This window comes from Peromyscus leucopus, unplaced genomic scaffold (genome assembly GCF_004664715.2).
Source record: "Peromyscus leucopus breed LL Stock unplaced genomic scaffold, UCI_PerLeu_2.1 scaffold_1225, whole genome shotgun sequence".
NCBI classification, from domain to species: domain Eukaryota; kingdom Metazoa; phylum Chordata; class Mammalia; order Rodentia; family Cricetidae; genus Peromyscus; species Peromyscus leucopus.
The window spans coordinates 1-13,128 of record NW_023504364.1 but is presented as its reverse complement, the minus strand read 5'-3'; positions in this window follow the sequence as shown (position 1 = coordinate 13,128).

Genomic DNA, 13,128 nt, shown 5'->3' with positions numbered 1-13,128 from the left:
TCCTATCATAGGTAGTGGACTCCAAAGAGCCCCCTCATGCACCAGTGATGGATTCTGATCCTACTGCCAGGGGGGCCCAAGTAGATCAAGCTACACAACTGTCTGGCCATGCAGAGGGCCTAGTCCAGTCCCATGTAGGCTCCACAGCCATTGATCCAACTTTCATGAGTTCTCTCTAGTTTGGTTTGGTCATCTCTGCAGGTTTCCCCATCATGATCTTGATGCACTTGCTCATAGAATCCCTCTTCTCTCTCTTTGACTTGACTCCTAGAGCTCTGTCTAGTGTTTGGCTGTGGATCTCTGCATCTGCCTCCATCAGTCTTTGGAGAAAAGCTCTGTGATGACAGTTAGGGTATTCACCAGTCTGATCACTGTGGTAAGCCAGTTCAGTTCAGGCACCCTCTCCACTATTTCTAGTAGCCCAAGCTAGTATCATCCTTGGGGATTCCTGGCAATTTCCCTAGCCCTGGGTTTCTCTCTATTTCGTGATGTCTCCCTCTATCATGTTATCTCTTTCATTGCTTTCCCCCTCCATCCCTGTTCCAGTTCAAACATCCTATTCTTTTATGTTCTCATCCCCTATCCCCTATACTCCATTGCCCACCCCTCATCCCCATTTCACTCATGGAGATATCATCTATTTCCCCTTCCCAGGGTGATCCATGTGTCCTTCATTGGGTCTTCCCTATTAGTTAGCTTCTCTGGAGTTGTAGGTTGTTGTCTCATTATCCTTTGCTTTATATCTGGTATTCACTTATTAGTGAGTACATACCATGTTTGTCCTTCTAAGTCTGGGTTACCTCACCCAGGATGATATTTTCTAGTTCCATCCATTTGCCAGCAAACATCCTGATGTCATTGTTTTTCTGTGCTTAGTAGTACTCCATTGTGTATATGCACCACATTTTCTTTATCCATTCTTCAGTTAAGGGGCATCTAGGTTGTTTCCACATTCTGGCTATTACAAATAATGCTGTTATGAAAATAGCTGAGCATGTGCCCTTGTGGTATGATTGAGCATTCCTTGGGAATATGCCCAAGAGTGGTTTAGCTGGGTCTTTGGGGAGATTGATTCCCAATTTCCTAAGAAAGGGCCATATTGATTTCCAAAGTGGTTGTACAAGCTTGCATTTCCACCAGAAGTGGAGGAGAGTTCCCCTTGCTCTACATCCCCTCCAGCATAAGGTCGCTTCAGTGTTTTTTATCTTAGCTATTTTGACAGGTGTAACGTATCATCTCAGAGTCGTTTTGCTTTGCATTTCCCTGATGATTAGGGATGTTGAGCAATTCCTTAAATGTCTTTCAGCCATTTGAACTTCCTCTGTTGAGAATTCTCTGTTTAGCTCTATAGTTCTTAACTGGAGTGTTGGGCATTTTGATGTCTAATTTCTTGAGTTCCTTATATATTCTGGATATCAGTCCTCTGTCAGATGTGGGGTTGGTGAAGATCTTTTCACAATCTGTAGGCTGTTGCTTTGTCTTGTTGACCGTATCCTTTGCTCTACAAAAGCTTCTCAGTTTCAAGAGGTCCTGGAAAGGGAGTTCCCAGCTGGATCAAGAACAAGGAAAAAGAGACCATGATAAATGAAGACCCCATGGGAATAGGAAGAAGTAAAGTGCTAGAGAGGTCCCCAGAAATTCACAAAGATACCTCCACAATTGACTACTGGTAATAGTTGAGAAAAAGTCTGAACTAAACTATTCTGGTGATCCGATGGTCAAACACCCTAACTGTCATGCTAGAACTCTCATCCAGTGACTGATGGAAGAGTATACAGAGATCCATGGCCATGCCACAGGTGGAGCTCTGGGAGTCCAATTGGCAAGAAAGAGGAGGGATTGTATGAGCGAGAATTGTTGAGACCATGATTGGAAAAAAGCACGGGGATAAATAGCCAAACTAATGGAAACACATGAACTATGAGCCAATAGCTAAGGAGCCCCCAACTGGATCAGGCCCTCTGGATAAGTGAGACAGTTGATTAACTTGAATGGTTTGGGAGGCCCCCAGGCAATGGGACTGGGACTTGTCCTTAGTGCATGAGTTGGCTTTTTGGAACCTGGGGTTCCAGGGACATGTTGCTCAGCCTGCACAAAGGGAGGAGGGTACTGGACCTGCCTCGACTGAATCTACCAGGCTGAGCTGAATCCCCAGGGGAGTCCTTGCCCTGGAGGAGATGGAAACAAGGGGGGGTGAACTAGGGGGAGGTTTGGGGGGAAGCTGGAGAAGGGAGGACAAAGGAATCTGTGGCTAATATGTAAAATTAAATTAAATTATAAAATAAATTTTAAAAATTAAAAAATATATAAAACAATCATGCCTGAACGTTTTTTGGGCCTCAACTATTATTCCCCATTTTGTCTCTGATCTTTATATCTGTGTTTTATTATGCATATGTGGTACTTCTTGACTGGCTTTCACGTTGTTTACCCTTTCTATTCCTTTTATATCACATGTATATTTATGTATATATGCATATAAAAATCATAAATTTTGTCATAGTTATAATGTGTCTTTGGTTAATATACCCATTTTCATATATCATTATATTCTTAACTTTTATGAATTCTTTGATGTTTTATTACTGAACTAGGTAGACAGTTCAGCAGCTGAAAGCAATTATGGCAAAAGAATGAAGACCTGAGTTCAGATTCCCAGCATCCACATGAAAGCTGGGCATGTCTGAAATCATGTATCCTGATTTAGTATAGACACTCCTTATGTGTGAATCCAAACTTTCAGGCACTGGTCAAAACACACTCTTCACCTGCCCTCAACCTAGAGCCCCCTTGAGCCTTTCCAGCCTCCATGTTCAACCATATCCTGCATATCTTGCTCTAGTGTTGAACAGGGTACTTCAGCCTGATCATCTTCTGCATACACACTCTAGAACCCCGGATCTACACCTTAACACTGAACTTGGACAAGGACAGATTTTCTTCTTATCAGCTGATCTTTTTTGTTTATTTTTGTTTTTTTTGTTTTGTTTTTTTTTTTTGAGACAGGGTTTCTCTGTATAACTTTGGTGCCTTTCCTGGAACTCACTCTTTAGCCCAGCCTGGCCTCGAACTCACAGAGATCTGCCTGTCTCTGCCTCCCAAGTGCTGGGATTAAAGGCATGTACCACCATTGCCAGGCTTACATCAGCTGATCTTTATGTTTCCATCTAACTTTATTCCATCTAAGTCATTTCCAACCTTTAGGCCCACCCTACCCAACATGTCCTGTGTTCAATTCAAACCTGTTCTGTCCATATCAGACACAGAACTAACAAAAGAAGTCAACATGCTCAGATCATACTGCAAAAATTCCAACAATATGAAAGATAAAGGCAGTATTTCCTCTACAAAATCCACCAGCCCTATAGAACTATTTGCCAAAGAGAATCACCTAAGACTCCAATGTTCCATCTGATTCCCCATTCTTCATAAAAAGAGGAGTGTTTTCTTGAATGTGCATAATGTCCTTTACAAGACCAATAAGGGCAACTTCCATAGTTTCCTGACCAGTGTTTGCAGTACTCTTTAGTTTGATCATAGAGGAAACAAGCACAGGGGACAGGAGCTCTAGCAATCGATTTTGGTGTTATAGGGACAAGTACCTCTTTTTGACAACCTGCAGGTGAGCAGTCCCAAACCCTACCACATGAGTTTTAACTTCTGGGCATATTTTCCTGAGCCTCAATTCTCCAAATGTAGAGTTCACTAGTGATAGGGGTGGGTAGAAAGAAATAGAATAAGAAGAGGTGGGGCATGACCTGATAGAATTGGGCTTGAATCTTCACAGATGAATGTGGCTTCATTCTTCTAAGATCAGAGACAGGCTGTTTGAATTTGATATCCTCTGAAACTTAAGAGGGCTAAGTCCTGTTGGGATCAAAAGATCATCTTGAGTTGGTGGTATAAATGGCTTGAGATGGGAAAGGTGAATCCAATGAGGGATACTCTTAATCTTAGCAGCAATTGGGGTAGTAAGGATTACCCTGAAGGGGCCTGTCCATTTTGGAGCAAGAGCAAGGGAATTGTGTCCCAAAGGAGAGAGGAGAACTAGGTCCCCAACGTTAATTGGAGAGGGAAGAGGGAGAGACTGAGGCAAATGATGCTGGGTGAAATTCCAAAGAAAGGTGCAGAGATAGTAAAACAAAGGAGTAAGGAAATGATCAGGGAAAGGTGATGGTTGAAACATGAGACCAGGTGGCATAACTGGCCATCCATACATGAGCTCAAAAGGGGAGATGAGGAGAGGTTTTTTTTTTTTTTTTTTTTTGGAAGGACCTTTAATCGCAAGAGAGCCAATGGTAGAAACTCTTGGGAAAGTTTGGTAAAAATGTTTTTGAGGGAACAATTAGTTCATTCAACTTTCCCTGAAGACTGGGGATGGTAAGGGATATGGAAATGCCATGGGATATTAAGGGCTTTGGCTAGAGTTTGAGAGACTTGAGAAGTGAATTCAGGGCCATTATCTGATTGAAGGGAGGTAGGAGCTCCAAAGTGAGGAATAATTTCCTTGAAAGGGAGATCTGAAACTGTCTGTGACCTTTTATTAGTGGTAGTAAAGCTTCTATCCATCTTGATAATGAGTCTACTAAAACTAAAAGATATCTGAACCATCTAATTGTGGGCATATGAGTAAAATCGAGCTGCCAGTCTGATCCAGGGAAGGATCCTCTGGCTTGGTGAGTGGGGAAAGGGGAACTCCAATGCCCAGAGGCAGGATTAGAGGTTTGACAAATTTTACATGCAGCTGTGATATTCTTTAGAAATGACAGATAATAAATCTACAGAAGTAATCTGTAGATAAGTTTTGATAAAGTGAGACAGAGCTGGGTATTGGGGTGAAAGGTCTGGTGGATATAGGACAAAATGTGTTGAGTATCTGGGGATGTTAATGAAGATGTGGGTTGTAAGATAAGAGTATATTATGGTGGGTGAGAGGAATCCAAGCTTCCAAGAGCTGCTGCTCTAGCTGCCTCATCAGCTCGGTTATTTCCCTTGGAAATAATCAGATTGCTTGTTTGGTGTGATCAACAGTGGACAATTCCTATGGCTGTGGGAAAATGAGAAGCCTCTAATATGGCCATGATTTGGTCTGAATTGGTTATGGATCCTCCTTTTGTCATTAATAGCCCCTGCTCTTTCGAAATAGCTGCATGTGACAAGAGAATATGGAAAGCATATTGGGAATCTGTATATAATTAGGGATTGTCCCTTTGCTAATTGACAAGCATGGGTTAGAGCTATTAATTCAGCCTACTGATTTGTGGTGTGAGCTGGAAGAGGCTGTGCTTCAATAACTATAGTGTCTGAAATGATTTCACATCCTGCTTTATGTACTCCTTCATATAGGAAGGAACTGCCATGTGTATACTATGTATAGGTAGCTTGAGGTAATGCTCCTTCCTATATATGTATTGGATAATGTAGTAACTCTTCTAGAGTTTCAATGCATGAGTGTGATGGGGAGTATTCCAGGACTGGTTGGGGAAGAAGATTTGAAATGTGAAGAGGTGGACATTGGTTGAAAAGTCAGTGTTGTGTTCTCTACCAATGCTACCTGAAGAGAGAGAACTCAGAAGGGAGGTAATGTTTGAAGGCTCTTGTATGATAAAAGGTGTGACAGGTGATGAGGAGAAAGGAAAATAATGGGTGACCCAAATGTTAACTTCTTTGACTTGCATATAAGAAGTTTTTTTGACAGGTATGCAACAGGTGCAAAGGAAGTTCCCAGGTGATGACCCAGGACCCCAATGGCATATCCTTCCTTCTCCATAACATAGAGGGAGAAGGGGTGGGTTAAGTCTGGAAGGTGAAGGGCTGGAGCCTGGAGAAGAGCTTGTTGAAGCTTATGAAATTGCTTGGTAACGGGCTAGAAGCGGTTCATGTGAGGGGGCAAGGGATGCTTTATATAAGGGATGAGCAAGAAGAGAGAAGGAAGGAATCCAAGAGCATAGGAAACCTGCCATTCCTAGAAAAGATGGAATTTTGTCCTTTGTCGTAGGGACTGTGAGTGAATGGAGTAAGTGCTTTCTATCTAGGGTTATGGCCTTATGAGTTGGAATAATGGCTAATCCTAGATATGTAACCTGAGGAGTGGACAGCTGAACTTTAGAGGGTGAAAACCTGTGTCCTCGACTGAACAAAAAGTTTAATAAGGTAGAGGTGTCTGCCTGGCTGATCTGCAGGGATGAACTACAAAGGAGAAGATCATCTACATATTGTATGATTTTTGATTTAGGAAGAGACAAGAAGAGTAAGTCAGAAGCTAAAGCCTGGCCAAATAAATGTGGGCTGTCACAGAATCCTTGGGGCAGGACAGTTCAAGCAATTTGGGTAAAGATGTAGGTATCTGGGTCAGTCCATGTGAAGGCAAAGATATTTTGTGACTGGAGGTACATGGGAATAGAAAAAAGGAACTCTTGAGGTCTAGAGCTGAGAAATGGGAGGGTTCTGAGGGGATAGCGGAGAGGAGAGTATAGGGATTGGGTACTATAGAGTGAAGGGGAACTACTGCTGAGTTAATGTCGGAGGTCCTGAACCAAGCAGTAGGATCCATTGGGTATGTTTACTGCCAGCATAGGAGTGTTAAAATGAGAGGAGGTGGGACACAAAAGGTTTTTCTTAGCAGGTCAGAAACAAGGGGCTTAAGTCCCTACGGCTTTGGAGAGAGAATGAGTATTAGGCCCTCGTTATATATTTGGTTGGACTTTGCAGTTGGATGATGACAGGGGATTGATGTTTGGCTATAGAAGGGTTGTGGGTGTCCCACACCTTGGGATCTACCTGTGAGGATGGTGGAGGAAAGGGGGTATCAGATGTGGTTTGAAGGAGAAGAGGGAGAAGAATGCCTGATGCACCTGGGCTTAGTTTGATCGTGGGAGCAAAGGAAATAGAGGCTCCCATTTTGGTGAGAAAGTCCCTTCCTAGCAAGGGGACAGGACAGGTTCATATCACTAGGAAAGAATGGGTGAGGGGAATACCCCTAAAAATATAGCTAAGTGGTGGGGTTTGCTGAACTTGGTAAGGTTGTCCCCCTACCCCAACAATAGAGAAACAAGAGGGTAAAGTGGGCCCCCAAAATTTTGTCAGGACTGAAAAGGTGGCCCCGGTATCCAGGAGGAAGGAGATAGATCTCCCTGATACTGTGATGAATACCTGAGGCTCCCTATCAGAAATGGCAGTGGTCTGGCCAAGGGACACAAGGCCCCATCAGTCAGGAGGCTGGCTGGAGGGCGGTCTGAGCTTCATATACGTGTGTCCCTAGTATGGAGGAAGTCTACACTCCAATGTCTTTCTTGATGGCACCTTGGACATGGTCCTGATGGTTTATGAGGGTTTGGACAGGCCCATGCCCAGTGGCCTTTCTGGCCACATCTGTAACAAAAACGTGAAGATTGGTGGGATTTTAGAGGCCAGGGAGCTTGGGTTTCTGCTCTTGCCCACTGAGAGGCTTTAGCCATCATCAGGTATTTTTGTTTACGGGTCTTTTCATCCCTTCCATGATATACCTTAAAGGCTACTGCTAAGGATTCTGCTTGTGGAGTCAGAGGTCCTTTCTCTAGATGTTTAAGTTTTGCCTTAATATCTGAGAAACTCTGATGAGAGAATGTCATGGAAGTTGTAAATGAAGAATTGAATTTTACTACCAGGGGTCCTGTATAATATTGGGATCTAGTATGCTGTTATATGGCCATTTAGATTGATTATCTAGAGGATAATGAGGCCAAACTTTATTGGACAAATGAACAAGTTAAGAGCCTTTCAAATCAGGTTCCAGGTGTAAAGGCTTGAGATTTTCTAGGAGGCATCCAAGCAGGTATGGGACGGTATGGAGTGCAGGGCTCCTATGGATGAGAGGGGAGGGAAATAGTCACTGCAGCTGTAGTCACAGGCATCCCTAACACAGGTAGGACTGGCCAGGGACCAAGCCATTCCGAGGGTCCTCACCCAACTCACTGGGGTTACAGCTTAGCCTGGCTAAGTTAATGGGGAGACTTGAGTGACTGTAGAAGAACCGTCTTATTAAATAAGAAACACAGACCCAATGTAAAGATGAAAGCCAAGAGTCAGAGCTAAGGTATCTTCCTGCTGCAGTAGCCTCTTCAGCCAAGAGACTACTTCCTGTGTTCTGTCTTTATATAGACTTTCTGTTCTGCCTTCTCATTGGTTGTAAACCAAACTATATGACTGTCTCATCACTGCCTGTAGTACAGCCTCCAGGTCTCTATTGAATAGGCATGTGTCTCCAATGCTGGCTGTATCCCTGAACACACAGAGATCTACCTAGGTCTTATACCAAGTGCTGGGATTAAAGGCGTGCGCCACCACTACCAGACTCTTACTATGGCTCTAATAGTTCTGACCCCTGGGCAACTTTATTTATTAACATACAATTAAAATCACATTTCAGTACAAATAAAATATCACCATATTTCCCCTTTTCTATTTTAATAAAAAGAAAAAAGGTTATAACTAACAAAAGAAAAACTATATACAAAAGTACAATAACTACATACAATATATACAAGTAACAAATACCTAAATGATGTCTAGTCCATTTGTAGTTGACAAATCAAAGAAAATAATTGCCTTATCTATCCTATTTTGGTAAGTCCAAAATGTATCTAATTCACTTCTATCCTAATTAATCTTCAACTATAACTAACTAATCTTCAACTCCCTCAGAGTCCCAAGAAGGAAATAATATTAGCTAACAAAAGTAAAAACAGGAAGTGCATGCAAGCAACTTCCAAAAAATTTGTGAGTTGACAGAAACAGCCAGCTGCCTGGACAGTCATCTGAGGTTTCTCCCCAGTGTTGGGGCATCATCTTTAGCCTATAGGCTTAGCGTATCTGGCAGACTCATTTGTGAAGTAGGATGTACACAGGTCAACAGTTCAACCTCACATTGGGTGAGAGAAGTCCATGTACTAAAAACACCTGAATTCCACTAGTGTCATATCATGATTCAGGATTTTAAATTCTGGAAATTGTTGACAGTTTTTTAATTCAGCTGTCCATTCTTCTTGGCTGTGTATATATGGCTTCATCTCAGCATCCCCTTCTTCTCCACATCCCTCTATTAAATGCCAGTCTACTATGAAGAGGCGTGAGCTTTCAGCTGCTGTTCCATTGCACAACAGAAGCCATTGGCCCAATGCCTATTCAGCTGCCTTCGAAGAAAAGGGCACTGTACCTTTTCCGGATTACGAAGGCCACTTCAGGGATGGCGCCATATTGTCCTGGCTGCAGACGATGCCTTTTGATAAAGCCATAACCACACTTGTTTTGGCAACAATCAGTAGTCCTTTGTTTCCTGTCCTGTCTGTCCATTTTGTCCTGTTGATTCGAGGATACTTTGTTGTCCAGTGGCTAACTTTTGCCACAATGAAAGAACTCCATATGCAGTTTCTTCAATGCCCATATTTTCTCTGAAGTAGATTGGTACTGCCAGGAGCCAACATGTCTCAAAAAAGAAAAATTTCTAAGTTATTAAAACATTTTAAATGCCATATTCTGTTGATCTCTGAAGGGTTTGAAGATGACCTGTCTAAAATATATCTGCTCAATTTTTAAAACATATCTAATATGACTACAAGTTCTATTGTAATGTCTAACTACTAACTTTCATTTCTTTATATCCTAAGAGTTGGTAATAATAACATTCAAGGATCAGAAAATTGCATTACATTGTTAAATGAATGGAATACATACAATTAGAAATATACATATAGCATTTTCTAACAATATCAATTTCAAATTTGTATACAATATAAAACAATCCAATCCAATGTAAAGTATTTAAAACTAGTAATTGTGTTTTTCTTTTCTTTCTTTTTTTTTAAAAAACAAGAACCTTAAATCTAATCTCCTTTGCTTAGCCTTTTTCCTAACCCTTGACAACAACTTGTAACCAACCCCCCTAAACAATGAAAATTATCCCAGAACCAAAACCCATTAAAAAGACCAAAAAACCACCCACCCTACACCACCTCTTTGGGAATGTGGGTGTCATATTCTTAAAATTGCTTCCTGCTGGGTATGGGCGAAGTTATCTTTATCCTGAAAGAAAAATTTTAGGTTAATTGTCAAATTCTAGGAAAGGTAACTATATCCTTCATTATCCAGTCTGCATATAATGCCAAAGTTCAGGGTTTATCTCAAGTCCTTATTCAAGTAGTCTTTGAGACTGGATCATCTCAGCTAGTCATTTCAAATTTACTCTGAGCACCTTGTAGTTCAAACCTGATCTGTAGATGATGTTTGTCAGCTTAATGATATTATTATTGTCCACGTGGAATTGTTGTTGTTGTGGGGCCCCATCTTCCTCCTGGATACTTCAGTTGATTTTAGGCCTGGCCGTAATTTCCTGCAGAAAACTGATAAAAGACTCGAACACAAAGACATATATATGTAGGTAATTGAAGCCTTTTTTCTAGAATTAGTTAGTACTCTATATGACCATTCATATCTTAGCAAAGTTTAAAATGTGTATATATATATATATTAATCTTGTAAATGTTGATATAAAATTTATACTTTAAGAAAAGTTTAAAGAATCAGAATAGAATCAAAGAGTTGAGATTAGTAATAGAATAGTCCCTTAATTAATTTGGCTTTTGTCCTGTCCCATAGCAGAAGATGGCTCTTTTATTCTGGCATGATACAGGGAGTTTGCATTTTCCTTTTAACATCATGCTTGAGTTTAAAGAAGGAGAGAGCCATTCTCCAACTCCAAAGTCAGCTTTAAATTTTAATTGAACTGGGACTATTAGAAGACCAATAGTGTTAAATCTTTAGAGAAAAGTGGAAACAAACATTTAGGAAGACATAAAATTTTTTAGATAATATATACCCATACACAGTTTCACTCTGTTTCCTGGGATAAATGATTTGGCCCTTTTCTTCAGTTGTCTCATTTGTCTTGTGTTCTTCAGATTCCTTAGCCTTCATTCTCCTAAAAGACAAAAACAAAAACCTTTCCCCAAGACTAATTTTGGGGATGTTTCTTTTTGGCAAGTTATTATCTGATAAAATGAAAAGGTATGTGTTACTGGTACAAGTTAGTTTAAATTGGATAGTTAATGCTGGTTGATGAACTATCACCTCCTATAATTAAGAGGTTTCTCTTGTTCAAATCGAACCTTTATCAATTTTGATGGTACCCACAGCTTATCTTCTCCTGTAGAAACAAAAGCAAAACCTCATCCCCAATGTAATACATACCCTGGTTTCCATTCTGAGGTCAGCACAACCTTAAAGTATATAGGCTGATTTAATTCTGTAGTTTTTTCTATTATCCAATGTCTCTCTGCAGTTGTTGTTCCTTTCTAATTGGCATTGAGAAAATTCAAAGTTAATAGAGCATTATGCAGTCTATTTCTGGGGGTTTTTGTTATCCCTTTCTGTTTATTCAGCATATCCTTTAGAGTTCCATTTGATCTTTCTATAACTGCTTGATCTGTAGGATTATATGGTATAACTGTAATATGCTTTATATTATAATAAGCAAAAAAACTGTTTCATTAACAGAGACATATGATGGAGCATTGTCAGTTTTGATTTGTGCAGGTATACCCATGATGGCCATAACTTCTAGCAAATGAGTGATTACAGAATCAGCTTTTTCAGAACTCAAAGCAATTGCCCATTGAAATCCTGAATAAGTATCGATGGTGTGGTGTGCATATTTCAATTTTCCAAATTCTGCAAAGTGAAACACGTCCATCTGCCAGATTTCATTCCTCTGAGTACCCTTTGGGTTATATCATGCTGGTAATGGCGTTTGATTGTAGAAGGAACAAGTAGGACATTTCTTTGCTATTTCTTTGGCTTGTTGCCAGGTTATGGAAAAATCCTTTTTTAAAACTTTACTATTGACATGATGCTTTTTATGAAATTCTGAGGCCTCCAGCACATTTCCTATCAATAATTTATCAATCTCATCATTGCCTTGTGCTAGAGGGCCTGGCAGACCAGTATGGGATCAAATGTGAGTTATATATAAAGGATGGCTCCTTTTCCTGATTGTATCTTGTAATTGAATAAATAGTGAAGCTAATTCTGAAGCATCAGGGATAAATTCTGCAGTCTTAATATGTAATACCACTCTTTCAGCATACTGAGAGTCAGTTACTATGTTGAGAGGTTCTGAAAAATCCATTAATACCAACAGAATAGCATACAATTCCGATTTTTAAACTGAATTATAAGGACTTGGAACCACTTTACTTAAATTTTCTGATTTGTAACCTGCCTTTCCTTGTTTGTTGGCATCTGTATAAAATGTACAAACTCCAGATATGGGTTTTTCCCGTACAATTTGAGGCAAGATCCAATCAGCTCTCTTTATAAGATCAATTCTATCGCTTTTGGGATATTTGCTGTTAATTTCTCCCAAAAAATTACTGCAAGCTCTTTGCCAAGGTTCACTTTCTGTCCATAATTTTTCAATGTCCTCCTTAGTTAAAGGTATGACAATTTCTACTAGGTCTATTCCTGCTAATTGACAAAGTCTGTTTTCCTTTCCAAATCAAGTCAGAGATTTTTTCCCCATAAGTTTTTAATTTTTTATTTGGTTTATTTGGAAAAATATCCATTCCAATATAATATCTTCCCTTTGCATTAATATTCCAGTAGGAGAATGCCTAGAAGCTAAAATAACCAAAATGCAATCCAGCTTTGGATCAATATGATCCATGTGCCCTTCATGTACTTTCTTTTCTACCAAGGCCAATTCTTTCTCAGCTTCAGGAGATAATTCTCTTAGACTATTTAAGTCCTTGTCACCTTCTAAGGTTTTGAACAAATTAGTCAGTTCGTCATTTTTTACCCCAACAATAGTTCATAGATGAGAAATATATCCAAATAATCTTTGAAATTCATTAAGAGTCTGTAGTCTATCTGTCCTAATTTGCACCTTTTGGGGTCTATTTTTTTTTGTAGCTCTATTTTATATCCTAAATAATTAATAGAATCTCCTCTTTGTATCTTTTCAGGAGCAATTTGTAATCCCCAGCAAGGCAAAATTTTCAAACATTCTTTCTAAAGTATCTGCATTTGAGTCAGCTAGTAAAATATCATCCATATAATGACAAATCTTTGTCACCTGCCAGTCCCACAGCCACTCAG